The following is a 17,176-nucleotide window of genomic DNA, read 5'->3' as shown; positions in this document are numbered from 1 at the left end:
GGGAGCAGCTCGACGGGAACAGAAGACTGCCCCGCGAGCTCCTCCTCAGGAACAGCGCACTGCCCCGCGAGCTGCTTCTCCCTCCTCCTCTTGGCCGCAAGGGATCGCCTGGACCCCTTGCCGCGCGGCATCTGAAATACAAAAGTGGAATGAGTAAACAACACAATGGTCAAACAATCAAACCGAAGTAGCCATGTCTTAAACTAAAGTCAGACGCATAGAGAAACAACACTTCATATCATCCTAGCCTCAGTCTTGTGATGGTGCTGTAGAAGGTACTGACCTCATTCTGGCATCAATGGACTGAGGCAGAGACGACCACAGCATGGACTGGTATGACTCAGTCCACACTGTCAACAGCTAAAGATTTAATTCAGGTTTAATGTGAAACAACTTCTGTCCTCAGTGTCCTCAGAGACAGGACCAGACATGGACCAAGCCAGAACCAGCAAAACCAAAACCACATGATCCTAGATGTATCTAGTTTAACACCAAATATAGCCTAAAGTGAGATTTAGTCAACCTGCCAGACACAGACAATACATTTCCAAATCTGACAACAGAAAACGCTCCACTTCCCAAATTTTCACCAAAGAGTAACAAAAGAAAGACCTTATCCCAAGCAGTACTAAGCCACTATCTCAGTTGTACCAAGAAGACAGTCATTTACGGCCCGTTTCATAAAAACATTCCACATAACATAAGCAACTAAAAACTATTAACTCAAAACAGTCAAATGATCTAAACTGTAGAATTCATCTGAACTGTAGAATTCATCATTAGTGGGACCCATCAGGTATAAGGCAATAAACAAAAAAGACGTACACAAGACACAGAGCCACACCAAGTCTGCACCAACAGTGTTATCATCACTACATTAAAACATGCCACTGCTCCACAACAAGAAAGAACCAACAGGTCTAATATATTGGCTTTAAACTGACAATTTTGGATGCTACAAATATGTTAGGAATGAGTTTGGCCCACAAACAACATTTTAATTTAGTGATTTCCTTTTCTGTGTTTGCAATCAACAAAGTCACATAGGGCCTTTAAACACAGGGCAGCTCCTCCTCCTACCACAGACATGTCACAAATACAAACCCTGCATCAGGTCTGAAACAGTACCACTCTGAGGCTGAACCCTAAGCCAGACCAGAACACTACAGTAAAGTTCACATGAATCAAGAAAACAGCCGCTGTCAAACACAAGGTCAAATACCCACAAATATCAACTATTTTCTCCACATAAAAGTTGCATAATGCAGCTTTAAGTGAGACACAAGGACATTAACAAACAGAACGAGAAACAAACCTTAAACTGAAACATCCGCACCAAGCTTGGACCAGAATGCAAACTCTATACAAAACATGTAGACAGTTCCACCAGGAACAGAACTCATTTAGATTAAATCTTAGAGGAATCTATCAAGTTAAAATTAGCTTAAAATTAAAACAAATAAATCAAATCAACAAGACACAGAACCAAACCAAGTCTGCACCAAAACAAACATGAATACGCGACACAATGAAACTGTTCCACAACATGAAAGATGAGAAATCATGAACCAAAACATCTGAGACAAAATGGCCGCTCTCTATCACACAGATGTGCTGTCACAACAATAAACACTACATCAGGTCTGAATGAGCACCATACTGAGGCTGAACCTTCAGCCATGCCAACGCTCCTGTTCTTAACACACGCTCTCACAGCATCTATCCAAACATCACACAATAAAACAGAATGACCTGCAATACACACAATGGCCACCCAGAGCACTGCACTTCAGGGTCAAGGTCAAATACACACAAATATAAACTCTTTTTCCACATGAAAGTTACATAATGCAGCTTTAAGACACAAGGACATTAACAAACCTTACACTGAAACAAAATCCGCACTAAGCTTGGACCAGAACTCCACAAACTACAAACAAACCATGTAAACAGAGTCCTCCCAAGAACAGAACTCATTTAGATTAAATCTAAAATATGAACAATGCACTTTTAAGTAAGACACAAGGACATTAACAAAGAGAAAGAACCAAACATTACATCCTCTTACATGACACGCTCTCACATGTACCAGAACACGACATCAGGTCTGAACCAGAACCTGCGTACTACAGCACTACAGTAAAGTTCACATGACACAAGAAAACAGAGCCACTGTCAAATAGAAGGTCAAATATCTACAAATATCAACTCTTTCCACATAAAAGTTACATAATGCAGCTTTAAAGCAGTACTAAGTAACTCTTCCCCCTAGAGGCCATAAGCGCAACTGCAGGTGTAGTAGAAAGTTACGATTTTTTTACTTATTAATTGTCTTGGAGAGTAAATACTACGCCAACAGGAAAGGCGAAGGGAGAGAGGGTTACAGTGCATCCAATTATACAATGGAGATATTTTTTTTCACTCAAACTTTGCTGTAAATACTGTTTAAAGTGACGTTAGCCCGCAGTTAGCTTTGCCCGTTAGCATGTTAGCTTCTTCTTCGTGATTTCATTAGTGTGTATTGCTTTCTCCGCACCGGTGGCAGTCAAGTTGCAGACATGGTTTTCTGTCCAGAGACACCAGGGGGAGATGAAAGACCCTCCCAATCATCCCATAAACACTTCTATTACCCGCACAAGGACTACGAAAAGGATTTATTAAGGTAAACACGTTACTTAGTACTGCTTTAAGTAAGACACAGGGACAATAACAAACAGAACGAGAAACAAACCTTAAACTGAAACAACATCCGCACCAAGCTTGGACCAGATATCTACAAACTCTACACAAAACATGTAAATAGTCCCACCAGGAACAGAACTCATTTAGATTAAATTCTTAGAGGAATCTATCAAGTTAGCTTGAAATGAAAACAAATAAATCAAATCAACAAGACACAGAACCAAACCAAGTCTGCACCAAAACAAACATGAATACACGACACAATGAAACTGTTCAACATAAAAGATGAGAAATCATGATCCAAAACATCAGAGACAAAATGGCCGCTCTCTATCACACAGACGTGCTGTCACAACGATAAACACTACATCAGGTCTGAACGAGCACCATACTGAGGCTGAACCTTCAGTCATGCCAACACTCCTGTTCTTAACACACACTGTCACAGCATCTATCCAAACATCACACAATAAAACAGAATGACCTGCAATACACACAATGACCACCCAGAGCACGGCACTTCAGAGAATATGTACTCCTGTTCATCACAAGCAATCTCACAACAGAGAACCAGAAAAAAGCAAACAAATAGATGCCAACTGTATCAAAACTGGACATTTTCACACAACACTACAGGCTACACCAACAAGACTTGTTCCCCACAAACAGTTAAGCTACTAGAACAAAATAGTTTTAAATGATGATTTATTTGTGAAGTGTCACAGTCGAGCCAACAAGTCTAATGCAAACACATTAGCAGTATCATATCTGACACAAAATGGCGGCTGTCCTTAAACACACAGAACATCGTCCCTCCTCTCACAAGTACAAACCCTACATCAGGTCTGAACCAGTACCAGAACACTACAGTAATGTTGACATGAATCAATATAACATTACATTTATAGGTAGCATTTTATTTCACACTACCACTGATACATTGTACCTGCCACATTTAGTACAGTGTAATCTGCTCTGTAACCATGTGTTCTATGTAACCATGTGTTATTACACATCCATTTATATTCACATCATACAATAAAACCGCCTGAGCAACTGTACTGCAAGACACAAAATGGCTGCCTATTACAGTTTTGTTCTTTTAGCAAGACAGACGGTTTAGCTGATCTGCTTCACTAGTTTTGATCGCTTCCTGTGATCTTCCTCATCTTCCTCCTTCCAGAGGAAGATCACAGGAAGTGATCAAAACTAGTGAAGCAGGTAATCTAAACCTTCTGTCTTACTAAAATAACAAAACTGTAATAGACTTAACCTAACAAGACAGTATGAACCTTTTACAAAGACAAAATGGCCACCCACAGCACTGCACTTCAGGGTCAAGGTCAAATACCCACAAATATCAACTATTTTCTCCACATAAAAGTTGCATAATGCAAGTGAGACACAAGGACATTAACAAACAGAACGAGAAACAAACCTTAAACTGAAACATCCGCACCAAGGTTGGACCAGAATGCAAACTATACAAAACATGTTCCCACCAGGAACAGAAATCATTAAGATTAAATCTTAGAGGAATCTATCAAGTTAGCTTAAAATGAAAACAAATAAATCAAATCAACAAGACACAGAACAAAACCAAGTCTGCACCAAAAACAAACATGAATACACGACACAATGAAACTGTTCCACAACATGAAAGATGAGAAATCATGAACCAAAACATCTGAGACAAAATGGCCGCTCTCTATCACACAGATGTGCTGTCACAACGATAAACACTACATCAGGTCTGAACGAGCACCATACTGAGGCTGAACCTTCAGCCATGCCAACACTCCTGTTCTTAACACACGCTCTCACAGCATCAATCCAAACATCACACAATAAAACAGAATGACCTGCAATACACACAATGGCCACCCAGAGCACTGCACTTCAGAGAATATGTACTCCTGTTCATCACAAGCAATCTCACAACAGAGAACCAGAAAAAGCAAACAAATAGGTGCTAACTGTTCAAAACTGGACATTTCATCCAATGCGAAGAGGCAAAACCAAGCACAAAGACTTCTTCACAACAGTTTTAAATGATGGTTTACTTGTGAGGTGTCAGAGTAAAAACAGATCAAATGTGTGTATTTGACCATGTAGTGACCCAGCGGCTGTATATGAGTGGTCAACATGGCACCTTTACTTTCCACCACAGTGGTCTTTAAAACACTCCTGGATCAATTGTTAAGTAGGTTCCCTCCTGACCGCCAGAGGCGGTGCTGTAAGCACTGACAGAGAAGCTCTGGCGGTCATCCGGGATTCATAGAACCGTAGTTACATACGTAACTTTCGTTTTCTGATGAGGCTCAGTCAGCAGTGAAAACCTTTTAAACAATTGATCCTAGAGCATCCTAGAGACCACTGTGATGGAAAGTAAAGGCACCATGCTGACCACTCATACACCCACTGGGTTACTACAAGGTCAAATACCCACAAATATAAACTATTTTTCCACATAAAAGTTACATAATGCAGCTTTAAGACACAAGGACATTAACAAACCTTACACTGAAACAACATCCGCACTAAGCTTGGACCAGAACTCAACAAACTACAAACAAACCATGTAAACAGAGTCCTCCCAAGAACAGAACTCATTTAGATTAAATCTAAAATATGAACAATGCACTTTTAAGACACAAGGACATAAACAAAGAGAAAGAGAACCAAACATTATATCCTCTTACACGCTTTCACAAGTACCAGAACACTACAGGAAAGTTCACATGAATCAATACAACAAAACCACTGTCCTGTGAGTCACAACATGGCCACAGCACCACAGAAACAACAAGAGTAAACATAATGCCTTTTTAAAATACAAAGCCTTAGAACTACTCCTGTTCATCACACACAATCTCACACAGAGAACCAAAACATACACAAACAGATCAACTTAACTGTTGCACAAAACTGTACAGTAAAAACGTGACACTACAGGACTAAACAAGAACTAGAACTCTGCAAGGCCTACACAAACAATAAGACCCACCAGGGTCAGACATTATTGTGAATAGAAGACCTGCCATATTAAAATGATCCCCAAAACACAGAACTAAACCAAGTCTTCAACAAGACTGTCATCATCACTGCATGAATAGTCACATGACTTGGTAAAACAGCAGCTGCACAAAATTTAAGATGTTTAAATCATGAACTAAAACATCTAATGCAAACACAGCTCAGCACAGACGTGTTCAAACATGAACACGTGTGAAACCTAACCTTAGTCAGAACATTACATTTATATCATCACACACGCTGTCACAGCATTTATCCTCACTTCACACAATAAAACAGAATGACCTGCAATACACACAATGACCACCCAGAGCACTGCGCTTCAGAGAATATGTACTCCTGTTCATCACATGCAATCTCACAACAGAGAACCAGAAAAAAGCAAACAAATAGATGCCAACTGTGTCAAAACTGGACATTTTCACACAACACTACAGGCTACACCAACAAGACTTGTTCCCCACAAACAGTTAAGCTACTAGAACAAAATAGTTTTAAATGATGATTTATTTGTGAAGTGTCACAGTCGAGCCAACAAGTCTAATGCAAACACATTAGCAGTATCATATCTGACACAAAATGGCGGCTGTCCTTAAACACACAGAACATCGTCCCTCCTCTCACAAGTACAAACCCTACATCAGGTCTGAACCAGTACCAGAACACTCCAGTAATGTTGACATGAATCACTATAACAGTACATATATAGGTAACACTTTATTTTACACTACCACTGATACATTGTACCTGCCACATTTAGTACAGTGTAATCTGCTCTGTAACCATGTGTTATGGTTACATAGAACATTACATTGTACTAAATGTGGCAGGTACAAAGTAATCAAGGGTAATGTAAAATAAAGTGTTACCCATGTATATTCACATTGCAATAAAACCGCCTGAGCAACTGTCCTGCAGACACAAAATGGCTGCCTATTACAGTTTTGTTCCTTTAGTAACACAGAAGGTTTAGTTTACCTCCTTCACTAGTTTCGATCGCTTCCTGTGATCTTCATCTCCCTCCTTCCAGAGGAAGATCACAGGAAGTGATTGAAACTAGTGAAGCAGGTAAACTAAACCTTCTGTATTACTAAAAGAACAAAACTGGAATAGACTTAACCTAACAAGACAGTATGAACCTTTTACAAAGACGAAATGGCTGCCCACAGCACTGCACTTCAGATATTATAATATAAACACCTGTACATCACACACGCTACCACAGCAGAGAGTCAGCAAAAAACACCACCACACAGAGGCTAACTGTGCTCCAAATTTCACCCAATGCAAACAGGCAAAACCAAGAACAAAGACTTCTTCACAACAGTTTTAAATGATAATTTACTTGTGAGGTGTCAGAGTAAAAACAGATCAAATGTGTGTATTTGACCTTGTAGTGACCCAGCGGTTGTATATGAGTGGTCAACATGGCACCTTTACTTTCCATCACAGTGGTCTTTAAAACACTCCTAAAAGTTACACAATGAAGCTTTAAGTAAGACACAAGGACATTAACAGAACGAGAAACTAGCCTGAAATGTACAGACCATCACTTTAAAGCCACACAGTGCAAACATTCCAGATTATATGAGCAACTGAAAACTATTGCCAATTTCAAACATTCACAAACAGATCAGATAAGCAATTGCAAAAAGCGGACTAATCAGAAATACACGATGCAACTTAAAACACAAAACACCAACTCAATCTTAACCTAGAACATCAGAACTAAAGCAGAAATCTTCATAGAGAACATGTGCAATAAATCTGAATGTTCCACATCATGAAAGACGACAAGTCATGAACCAACAGGTCGACAGCATTGGCTGCAATAACAAACAGAGGAGCAGCATCCTCCCCCTCACAGCAGGTCTGAACCATAACCTTAGTCAGAACATTACACAATTACATTACATTATCTTCACATCACACAATAAAACAGCCTCATCACACACGCTCTCACAGCAGAGAAACACAAAAAAACACATCACCACAGAGGATCTAACTGTTAATAACTGGACCATTTCACCTAATGCAAACAAGAAATAAGAGTGTTCCTCACTAACAAAACAACTTCAATAAGATAGTGATTTGAAAAGGATAGAAAAGCCAACTTAATCTCCATAAAATCAGTTTTTAAAAAAACATGCTATTTTGTTTAAGAAACATTAGGTGTTAAGTGACACTATAAAACTGTTCCAAAACATATTTACAACATGACGAATAAAAAAAGATGAACCAGCAGGTCTAATGCAAACACAGTCCCAGAATCAAAATGGCGGCTCTCCATCACACAGACACCTCTCACGAGGAGGAACATTAGGTCTGAACCAGTACCACACTGAGACTGGACCATGAGCCAGGGTCAGACTTTATTGTGAATAGAAGACCTGCCATATTAAAATGATCCCCAAAACACAGAACTAAACCAAGTCTTCAACAAGACTGTCATCATCACTGCATGAATAGTCACATGACTTGGTAAAACAGCAGCTGCACAACATTTAAGATGTTTAAATCATGAACTAAAACATCTAATGCAAACACAGCTCAGCACAGACGTGTTCAAACATGAACACGTGTGAAACCTAACCTTAGTCAGAACATTACATTTATATCATCACACACGCTGTCACAGCATCTATCCAAACTTCACACAATAAAACAGAATGACCTGCAATACAAACAATGACCACCCAGAGCACTGCGCTTCAGAGAATATGTACTCCTGTTCATCACATGCAATCTCACAACAGAGAACCAGAAAAAAGCAAACAAATAGATGCCAACTGTGTTCAAAACTGGACATTTTCACACAACACTACAGGCTACACCAACAAAGACTTGTTCCCCACAAACAGTTAAGCTACTAGAACAAAATAGTTTTAAATGATGATTTATTTGTGAAGTGTCACAATCGAGCCAACAAGTCTAATGCAAACACATTAGCAGTATCATATCTGACAGAAAATGGCGGCTGTCCTTAAACACACAGAACATCTTCCCTCCTCTCACAAGTACAAACCCTACATCAGGTCTGAACCAGTACCAGAACACTCCAGTAATGTTGACATGAATCACTATAACAGTACATATATAGGTAACACTTTATTTTACACTACCACTGATACATTGTACCTGCCACATTTTGTACAGTGTAATCTGCTCTGTAACCATGTGTTATGGTTACATAGAACATTACATTGTACTAAATGTGGCAGGTACAAAGTAATCAAGGGTAATGTAAAATAAAGTGTTACCCATGTATATTCACATTGCAATAAAACCGCCTGAGCAACTGTCCTGCAGACACAAAATGGCTGCCTATTACAGTTTTGTTCCTTTAGTAACACACAAGGTTTAGTTTACCTCCTTCACTAGTTTCGATCGCTTCCTGTGATCTTCCTCATCTTCCTCCTTCCAGAGGAAGATCACAGGAAGTGATTGAAACTAGTGAAGCAGGTAAACTAAACCTTCTGTATTACTAAAGGAACAAAACTGTAATAGACTTAACCTAACAAGACAGTACGAACCTTTTACATAGACGAAATGGCTGCCCACAGCACTGCACTTCAGATATTATAATATATACACAATTGTTTTGGAGGTTTTCTGGTGAGAGGCTCAGTCAGCAGTGAAAACCTTCCAAACAATTGATCCTGGAGCGTCCTAGAGACCACTGTGATGGAAAGTAAAGGCACCATGCTGACCACTCATACACCCACTGGGTTACAAGGTCAAATACCCACAAATATAAACTATTTTTCCACATGAAAGTTACATAATGCAGCTTTAAGACACAAGGACATTAACAAACCTTACACTGAAACAACATCCGCACTAAGCATGGACCAGAACTATACTGAGGCTAACTGTCTAAAAGTGGTCATAGACAGATTTTAATTAAATGCAGATAAGGTAAACAGGCAAAGATGGACAGACCATCACTTTAAAGCCACACAGTGGGAACATTTCAGATTATATGAGCAACTAAAAACTATTGTCACTGTAAAACATACACAAACAGATCAACTTAACTGTTGCACAAAACTGTACAGTAAAAACGTGACACTACAGGACTAAACAAGAACCAGAACTCTGCAAGGCCTACACAAACAATAAGACCCACCAGGGTCAGACTTCATTGTGAATAGAAGACCTGCCATATTAAAATGATCCACAAAACACAGAACTAAACCAAGTCTTCAACAAGCCTCATCATCACTGCATGAACATTCACATGACTTGGTAAAACAGCAGCTGCACAACATTTAAGATGTTTAAATCATGAACTAAAACATCTAATGCAAACACAGCTCAGCACAGACGTGTTCAAACAAGGACAAATGACCTGCAATGCACACAATGAACACCCAGAGCACTGCGCTTCAGAGAATATGTACTCCTGTTCATCACATGCAATCTCACAAGAGAGAACCAGGTTACTACCAAGTCAAATACCCACAAAAATAAACTTTTTTTTCCACATGAGAGTTACATAATGCAGCTTTAACTAAGACACAAGGACATTAACAAACAGAACGAGAAACAAGCCTTACGCTGCTTTACCAAAGCACTGCACTTCAGAGAGTTCATCACATGCAATCTCACAACAGAGAACCAGAAAAAAGCAAACAAATAGATGCCAACTGTGTCAAAACTGGACATTTTCACACAACACTACAGGCTACACCAACAAAGACTTGTTCCCCACAAACAGTTAAGCTACTAGAACAAAATAGTTTTAAATGATGATTTATTTGTGAAGTGTCACAGTCGAGCCAACAAGTCTAATGCAAACACATTAGCAGTATCATATCTGACACAAAATGGCGGCTGTCCTTAAACACACAGAACATCGTCCCTCCTCTCACAAGTACAAACCCTACATCAGGTCTGAACCAGTACCAGAACACTACAGTAATGTTGACATGAATCACTATAACAGTACATATATAGGTAACACTTTATTTTACACTACCACTGATACATTGTACCTGCCACATTTAGTACAGTGTAATCTGCTCTGTTACCATGTGTTATGGTTACATAGAACATTACATTGTACTAAATGTGGCAGGTAGAAAGTAATCAAGGGTAATGTAAAATAAAGTGTTACCCATGTATATTCACATACAATAAAACCGCCTGAGCAACTGTCCTACAAGACACAAAATGGCTGCCTATTACAGTTTTGTTCCTTTAGTAACACAGAAGGTTTAGTTTACCTCCTTCACTAGTTTCGATCGCTTCCTGTGATCTTCTTCATCTCCCTCCTTCCAGAGGAAGATCACAGGAAGTGATTGAAACTAGTGAAGCAGGTAAACTAAACCTTCTGTATTACTAAAAGAACAAAACTGGAATAGACTTAACCTAACAAGACAGTATGAACCTTTTACAAAGACGAAATGGCTGCCCACAGCACTGCACTTCAGATATTATAATATAAACACCTGTACATCACACACGCTACCACAGCAGAGAGTCAGCAAAAAACACCACCACACAGAGGCTAACTGTGCTCCAAATTTCACCCAATGCAAACAGGCAAAACCAAGAACAAAGACTTCTTCACAACAGTTTTAAATGATAATTTACTTGTGAGGTGTCACAGTAAAAACAGATCAAATGTGTGTATTTGACCTTGTAGTGACCCAGCGGCTGTATATGAGTGGTCAACATGGCACCTTTACTTTCCATCACAGTGGTCTTTAAAACACTCCTAAAAGTTACACAATGAAGCTTTAAGTAAAACACAAGGACATTAACAGAACGAGAAACTAGCCTGAAATGTACAGACCATCACTTTAAAGCCACACAGTGGGAACATTCCAGATTATATGAGCAACTGAAAACTATTGTTAATTTCAAACATTCACAAACAGATCAGATAAGCAATTGCAAAAAGTGGACTAATCAGAAATACACGATGCAACTTAAAACACAAAACACCAACTCAATCTTAACCTAGAACATCAGAACTAAAGCAGAAATCTTCATAGAGAACATGTGCAATAAATCTGAATGTTCCACATCATGAAAGACGACAAGTCATGAACCAACAGGTCGACAGCATTGGCTGCAATAACAAACAGAGGAGCAGCATCCTCCCCCTCACAGCAGGTCTGAACCATAACCTTAGTCAGAACATTACACAATTACATTACATTATCTTCACATCACACAATAAAACAGCCTCATCACACACGCTCTCACAGCAGAGAAACACAAAAAAACACATCACCACAGAGGATCTAACTGTTAATAACTGGACCATTTCACCTAATGCAAACAAGAAATAAGAGTGTTCCTCACTAACAAAACAATTCAACTTCAATAAGATAGTGATTTGAAAAGGATAGAAAAGCCAACTTAATCTCCATAAAATCAGTTTTTAAAAAAACATGCTATTTTGTTTAAGAAACATTAGGTGTTAAGTGACACTATAAAACTGTTCCAAAACATATTTACAACATGACGAATGAAAAAAGATGAACCAGCAGGTCTAATGCAAACACAGTCCCAGAATCAAAATGGCGGCTCTCCATCACACAGACATCTCTCACGAGGAGGAACATTAGGTCTGAACCAGTACCACACTGAGACTGGACCATGAGCCAGGTCAGAACACGACAGTAAAGTTAACATGGATCAATAAAACAGAGCCCTGTTACACATATGAGACACAAAATGGCCGCCCGTGTCCTATTATGCAGATAATAGCACATGGAAGAGACGTAATGGCCGCCGGAGCATGAGAAGCAACTTCAAAGGCACAGTGACATAGAAAAAAAGCCTACTAGCCGTATTAGCATATGAAGAAAACACGAGGCCTCCATCCACAACTAAACCTACAACAGCGTGATAGCACATTTAGCATCTTTATGCCAGTATTTTAGCTCTATTATGTGATCACTGAACATGTGGCACAGGGCACAGGGACAGAAAAAAAGCCTGCTAGCTGCATTAGCATTTGAAGAAAACACGAGGCCTCCATCCACAACTAAACGAAAATCAAACTAAAGCCAACATTAATGAACTCTGTCAACCTACAACAGTGTGATAGACATTTAGCCAACAATAAGCATCCAGCAGAAGTAAATTAAATCACACAAAAGCCAGCCTTAATGCACAAGGTCTTCGAACACCACCTGCTAGCAACATTAGCATCTGAGAACAATAGGCTAACAAACAAAACTAAACTTAATCACAAAAAAGCTAGCACTTTACCCCACATTTGAAATAAACAGCAATAAAGAGAGTAAAACATTTTTTTTTCTTACCTTCTCCTGGGAAAGTGGCTCTTTGCTGAAAGTCACAGACGATCAGACGGTCCTTTCTCCAGCCGAAGAAGATGTCCTCAATCCAAAAAAAAAGTCCACACAAAAGACGATAAAACTCACAAAAGACTACAAAAGACTAACAACCAAAAAACAGTAATCCAATGATCCGATGATCGCAAAGGCAAGCCAAGGTTTGAGAAGACAAAGCTGGTTCACTCACTAGTGACTTCTCCAGAAGTCTGGAACTTCTGTCCTCTCCCCCTTCTATTTATAGACTCCAGTGAGTCACAGATAGCGCCGTCTCTCCACCAATCAGAGCGGAGGGAGGGGAGGGTGGGGCTCGTGGGGGAGGGGAGGGGCGCTGTTGCCAGGCAGAAAATACACAGGGATGGGAGGGGCTGAGGAGACGTGCTCTGAGCAGAAACAGACACAGAAACAGCCTCCGTTTGGACATGATTAGTTTAGTGAGTTTAAGGACTACAAATATAAACCAGGACAGGAGAGATTATTTGTTTCTGAGATACTTATATCTGCACAAGAGCTGTGTGATCAGGGGAGAGTTATTTTATCACAATTCTTAGTAGATTTCTGTTTCTCTTTGGCTCAATGGTTAATCACTCAGACTGGAGTTTGAGAGATGTAGTTTCTAAACTGGGAGTTCTTTGTACTTTATATACAGATATTATACAGATATACTTTTACTCCTGTGATGACGTGATTTACAATAATTAAATAAGACATGTATTATACTGATGGAAAATATTTGCTCTTAAAGAAAGGACAGAAAGTGGCCAGAGAATGCATATTTGCATTTGCAACAATAGCATGACATTTATTGAACATTTAAGTCGTTTTTTGGGGGGGGGGGTTACTCAAATAAATCAACACAGAAGCTAAATCTGTGGAATAGTGGTTCATTGATGACTGGTGGAGATGCATAATGAGATCCTGTGTTTGCCTGATCGCTCACATGATTTAATCACACTTAATGTAAGTAAAGTCAGAAATGCCAGGCACGTTGGCGCCTTCTGTATGTGTAGTCACAAAGTTTTACTCAATGTTAAAATGATTTTTATTTTTTTTAAACATGTGTTCCATTTGTGGGAAATAAAAAAGGCGCGACAGCGCCACCTACAAAAGTGAAAATACTCCCATGAAAAAAAGATAAACAGTATGTTGACCCTTCACCCCTGGACACAACAAATGTAAACCAATGACAGTGGGCGCGATAGCGCCCCCTCTAGTTTGAGAAGAAAAAATGCATCGGTAGTCAAACAATTAGTTTGTAGGAAATGTATGTAATTTGGCAGAATAATAGTTGATGGCATCCTGATAAAATAAGCTAATAGGAACCACACGGTGTTTTGTACGGTGTTGCCATGGAGACGACTGAGGCCCACCATGTTTTTCTGACGGGACAGACACATAGATCTCACATTATACAACATTACAGCGCGTTAGCGCCCCCTATAAGGAGCTTGTGGCCAGTGGTCATTGAAGTACGGCCGTACAACGCTGCTTGTGAAACAAAAAAGATTTGGGGCGCGCTAGCGCCCACTACAGGTTGGAGCCATTATTCGCATGGACAGGCTAAATATTTAGTTTTGACAAAGATTAATGGCACATCAGGGAAATAAAATGTAGTTGGCGCGTTAGCGCCCTCGGTAGGGTTACAGAGGCGCGGCAATGGAGATGCAACAATCGAGGCACAGACGGTGGTCAGTGAAATAGAGCCCGATGCTGCTTGTGAAATTAAATAGATTATGGGCGCGCTAGCGCCCTCTGCATGTTGGAGCCATTATTCACATGGAGGCAAAAAATGCCGTTTTCATGTTTACTGACAAAGATTAATGGCACTCAAGGGCAATAAAATATAGTGGGCGCGCCAGCGCCCTCTTCAGGTGGGTGCCATTATTCACAAGGACAGGCTAAAATGCAACTTTTCGTCTGTGTTTACTGACGGATTAATGGTACATCAGGGCAATAAAATGTAGTGGTGTTACAGAGGCGCTAAAGGAGGCACGGCCCGCGAGGGCCGTTCGATGCCGCTTGCGGCTTTAATTCTTTCTTCTTTCTTCTTCCGTCTTCCGTCTTCTTTCTTCTGCTCTTTGAGCAGGAATTTGACCCCCTGAACATAGTCGAAAACTCACCAAACTTTGCCCAAAATTCAGGTCCGGTGAAAAATTAATTAAAATGTGTGTTTCATATTGGGGAAAAAAAAAATGGCGCGACAGCGCCACCTACAAAAGTGAAAATACATTACGCCAATGGGGGAGGGGCCGAAGTAAACTTTGTCGTAGAGCGACGAGATTCGGTACAGATATTCGTCATGTGACGACAAAAAAAAAATATTATTGTGGCCACGCCCCCTGACAAACCGGAAGTCCGCCATTTTGACAGGAAGTCCGGAGAATGCTGAGTCAGCGTTTTCGCTGACGTCGCATTTTAACGAACTCCTCCTAGGGCGTTTCACCAAATGAGCTCAAAATCGCTCCAGCTCATCTCGAGATGTGGGGCATCAAAAGTTATCCAAATTTTTTGGCTAACTTTTACGGTTTGTTTGCGGCGAAGCCGCAATCTTTCCGAAGTATTTTGAGATTCATCAAAAACTAAAAATCGCTCCCATTCGCACAAACAAACTCCGATTAAAAATCGGAAATATACATTTTTCTGACCTTTCACCCCTGGACACAACAAATGTGAAAAAGTTACACTGGGCGCGATAGCGCCCCCTCCAGGTGCAGAAGAAAAATTGCATTATGGGAAAAAAATTAGTTTGTCGGAAATGGATGAAATTCGGCACAGAAAAAGTTGATGGCATCCCGATCCAAAAAGCCAATGAGACCCATATCGTATTTTGTACGGTGTTGCCATGGTGAATCAAAATACATTGCGTCTCTGGAGGCGGGACCAACCGGGGCCAACGTCAACTTTGTCATAGAGCGACGAGATTCGGTACAGATATTCGTCATTTGACGACAAACAAAAAATATTATTGTGGCCACGCCCCCTGACAAACTGGAAGTCCGCCATTTTGACTGGAAACCTGGAGAATGCTGAGTCATGGTTTTCGCTGACGTCGCATTTTAACGAACTCCTCCTAGGGCGTTTGACAAAATGAGCTCAAAATCGCTCCAGCTCATCTCGAGATGTGGGGCATCAAAAGTTATCCAAATTTTTTGGCTACGTTTTACGGTTTGTTTGCGGCGAAGCCGCAATCTTTCCGAAGTATTTTGCGATTCATCAAAAACTAAAAATCGCTCCCATTCGCACAAACAAACTCCGATTAAAAATCGGAAATACACATTTTATTGACCTTTCACCCCTGGACACAGCAAGTGTGAAAAAGTGACACTGGGCGCGATAGCGCCCCCTCCAGGTGCAGAAGAAAAATTGCATTATGGGAAAAAAATTAGTTTGTCGGAAATGGATGAAATTCGGTACAAAAATAGTTGACGGCATCCCGATCCAAAAAGCCAATGAGACGCCTATCGTACTTTGTACGGTGTTGCCATGGTGACGTCCGGGGCCCCCCATGTTATTGTAATGGGGCTGACACATAAATGTCACATTATATAACATTACAGCGCGTTAGCGCCCTCTGTCAGGAGCTTGTGGACAGTGGACATGGAAGTACGGCCCGTCAGGGGCGTCTGATGCTAATTGTGAAATTAAAAAGATTACGGGCGCGCTAGCGCCCTCTGCAGGCTGGAGCTATTATTCACATGGAGAGGCTAAAAATGTTGTTTTGATGTTTACTGACAACGATTAATGGCACATCAGGGCAATAAAATGCACTGTGGCAACGCTGGCGCCCTTGGTAGGGTTGTGGCAACAGAGGCGCTAAAGGAGGCACGGCCCGCGAGGGCCGTTCGATGCCGCTTGCGGCTTTAATTAGGCCCGAGCGGCCTGCCGTCGCAAGGGCCTATTGTAATCGCAATCACAGCGCAGTGCGCGCAGCGCACTGAACCTAAGTGCGCGGAGCGCACAAAAACAGCGCGAAGCGCTGTCCCCATGTCAGCCGTAAACTCACCATGTAAAACAGTGACAGCCCACACCGGAGGTGTGGGCCCTTTATACTTATTATTGCATTAAAATGAATGGGGGTATATAGTGTGAATGGGGGTATATAGTGGATGACGAGCGCGAAGCGCTCGTCATCCACCCAGGACCCC

This window comes from Gobius niger (genome assembly GCF_951799975.1).
Source record: "Gobius niger genome assembly, chromosome: 12".
Classification (NCBI taxonomy): Eukaryota; Metazoa; Chordata; class Actinopteri; order Gobiiformes; family Gobiidae; genus Gobius; species Gobius niger.
The sequence above is the reverse complement of the archived record's forward strand: the minus strand, read 5'-3'. Positions refer to the sequence as shown.